This window comes from Marmota marmota, unplaced genomic scaffold (genome assembly GCF_001458135.2).
Source record: "Marmota marmota marmota unplaced genomic scaffold, marMar, whole genome shotgun sequence".
Classification (NCBI taxonomy): domain Eukaryota; kingdom Metazoa; phylum Chordata; class Mammalia; order Rodentia; family Sciuridae; genus Marmota; species Marmota marmota.
In genome coordinates, this window is record NW_026000140.1 from 3,259,149 (window position 1) to 3,262,851 (window position 3,703).

The following is a 3,703-nucleotide window of genomic DNA, read 5'->3' on the forward strand; positions in this document are numbered from 1 at the left end:
ATATAGTAGTTCTATTTGTAGTATTTTTTTTTTTTTTTTTTGAGGAAACTCTGTACTGATTTTCATGGGACTGTCCTCATTTACATTAGTATGTTAGTGTTTCTTCCACATCATTATCAGAATTTCTTGCTTTTTGTATTATTGATGATAGTCAGTCTGATTGGAATAAGATGGAATCTTAATGTAACTGTGACTTGCATTTTAACTTATTGGCCATTCATACTTTTTGGAGAAGTATCCATTCAGTTCATTTGCTCATTTACTGTATGGTGTGTTATTATTATTATTTTGGTGTTAAGTTTTTTGACTAATTTATATATTCTGAATATTAATCCTGTCAGAACAAGAGGCAAAGATTTTTCTCCCATTCTATAGGCTCTCTCTTCACTCCATCAGTTTTTTCTTTTGTGGTGCAGAAGTTTTTAATTTATTCCCATTTATCAATTCTTCCTGAGTAATAGGAGCCATGTTTATGAAATCATTGTCTTTGTTTATATCTTGAATTGTTTCCCTGTGTTTTGTTCTAGCAGTTTTCAAGGTTTCAGGTCTTATACTTAGATTGAATTGACTTAGTACAGTGTAAGATCTAGATATGGATATCCAGTTTGCCAGCATCATTTGACAAAGAAGCTGACTTTTCTTCAATTTTATGTTTTGGTGCTTTTGTCCAGAATCAAATGACTATAGCTGCATGTGTTTAATTCCAACTTTATTCTACCTTATCTGTCTAGATTTTTTTATGGCAATATCATGCTCCTTTTGTCACTATAGCTCTGTAGTATATTTTGAAATTGGGTGTTGTGATATCTTGGGTATGGCTCTTTTTGCTCATGAGTTCTTTGGATATTGTGGGTCTTTGTTTTTCTACATGAATTTTGGGATTATTTCTTTAGTTCTGTGTGGAAAGTTTTTGATATTTTGAGGCAGACCACAATGGATCTGAAGATTGCCTTTAGTAATATGTCCACTTTAATATATGGACATATAAGTAATATGTCCAATATTAATTCTGCTTATCCATGAACATAGGAGCCCTTTCCATTTTCTAGTCTTTTTTTTAAAATTTCTTTCTTTTTTTTTCTGGTGTTTTGTAATTGTTATTGTAGAGGTCTTTCAATTCCTTGGTTAGGTTTATTCCTAGGTAGGTATGTATGTATTTTAGTTACTGTGAATGAAATAGTTTTCCTGATTTCTTCCTCAATAGGCTCATTATTGATATATAGAAAAGCTATTATCATTTGATTTTTGTATCCTGCTACCTTGTTGAATTTGTTTATCAGATCTAAAAGTCTTCTAGAAGGGTCTTTAGGATCTTCTAAGTTTAGGATCATGTCAGCAGCAAATAGGCATACTTTAGTTCTTCCTTTTTTCTATTTTTTAAATTTCTTCCTCTTACCTAATTCCTCCAGGTAAAATTTCAAGTACTATATTGCTGAGGAGTAGGGAGAATGATTGTAGAGGAAACTCGTTCAGATTTAACTCATTCAGTATGATGCTGGCTTTGAGTTTGTCATGCATAGCCTTTATGATATTGAGATGAGATGCTTGTGTCCCTAGTTTCTTCAGGGCTTTTATCATGAAGGGGTGTTGAATTTTATTGAAGTTTTTTTTCTAAATCTATGAAGAGAATTGCTGAGAGCCATAGCCAAGTAGGAATGATGCATGGCATTTTTGGTTGAAAGATGACGCCAGCAAGCCATTGAGATGATATGATTATGTTAAGATCTGCATTCAATTGGATATTAGAGCCCTGCTGTCCGCCTAGGCCTGCTACTTTGGAGCTCTAGAGGGACTCCTGGAGAGTTCCCATTGGTTGGGGAAGTGCAGTAGGAGGGAATTCCGGAGGAGGGATTTCCTGTTGGTGTAGTGTGGCCCGGGAGAATGCCGCGTGTGTGGTTTGGCATATTTCCCGGGAGCGTGTGTGGCATTGGCGGGAGTTTCAGAAATAAAGTTTGCTCCTACTTGAGTGGCTCGTGATTTTGTGCCCAGCCAGACTGCGGCATTTGGTGGCCCGTGCGGGGAACGCCTGAAGCTTGGAGGTAAGTAAAATTGCTCGCCCCTGAGGGAAGGCAAGAGAATGGGTGACCATTTCAAAAAACAATGTGTTCTTGTTTTGATTTATTTTGTTTTTGTTTCAAGCTGCCTTTCCCTAGAACTTTCTCAGGCAAACTGGGAAAAATGGTTGGCTCAAGGTTTGAAGTTGTTCGGCCCTGAGGAAAAGAAAATTGATACAACAAGTTTTTGTTCCGTTTTTGTTTCATTCTGTTTTTGTTTTGTTTTGTGTTATTTTGTTGGGTTGTGTTATCTTTTAGTAGATTAGAAATTAGTAAAAAACAAACCGAAAGAGTGTTAAGTAAATTGTTAGAGGTCCAGACTATAGTAGAAAACATGTTAGATCAAGCAAAAGAGAAGGTCTCTCGAGCTAGTCAGATAGAGGAAGAAAATTTAAAGGAAGAAAGCTTAGAGGAGAAACAGCTATCAGGGGGGAAGCTACAATAGGAGGCTGCTACTAATTCCGTTCTATTACCAGAGGACATAATTCAACCAATAGCTCCATCTATGGAGACAGCTGAGTGGCCCTCAACCCCCGTAGTTGATAGATGGAATCCTGAGGCAGGACCTCAAAGATTAGCATGCCCTGTACTAGAGCAGGCAGGAGGGCAACGAATTCACCATGCTTTAGATTTCAAAACAGTGAAGCAATTAAAGGAGGCTGTAACAACCTATGGTCCCCAAGCACCCTTCACTGTAAGCATGGTCGAATCCATTACCAACTTGGACATGATGCCAGCAGATTGGGCTAACATGTGTAAATCTGTGCTAAATGGAGGACAGTATTTGTTATGGAAGGTTGCCAATAAGGAATTTTGCATGGAGACAGCTAGGCGAAATGCAGCAGCCAGTTACCCTCAAAGAAATCTAGATATGTTGTTAGGAAAAGGACCTTATGAGGGTCAACAGCAACAAATTGAATATGATCCTGCTATATATGCACAAATTGCTGCAGACACAGTTAGGGCATGGAAGACTTTACAAGGACATGGAGATTTACAAGGTCAATTATCTAAGGTAATACAGAGAGCTAATGAACCTTATGCTGAATTTGTAGATAGGCTTATTCAAACAGCTGCCAGAATTTTGGGGGATACAGAACAAGCAATGCCATTAATAAAACAACTGGCTTATGACCAAGCAAATTGTTGCTGCAGAGAGGTCATTAGACCATGGAGACATGAAGATTTAAATACATATATTAAATTATGTAGAGACGAGGTGTCCTAGATCAATTAGGTTTGACATTAACAATAACATCAATCCTAACGCGCCCACTACTAGGGCTAGACAAGGTTTTAGGAAAGAAAAAAGATTAGGAGAACAAGAACAAGGTATAGCAGCACCAATTCAAATAGATCAAGGAATAAATAGACATGGATTGGATTTTCAGAAGGGGCCACTGAGACAATAAAAATTACTTAGAAATCAGAAAGACCAGTATGGGTTCCTCAGTGGCCCCTGAATAAAGAAAGATACAAGTAGCCCATGACCTGGTCAAACAACAATTTGAGGAGGGACATATACAACCTTCCGTATCTCCCCATAATACTCCCATTTTTGTCATTAAAAAGAAATCTGGTAAATGAGATTATTTGCAAGATTTAAGAGCCATTAATAATGAGATGGTTATTATGGGACCTGCTCAATC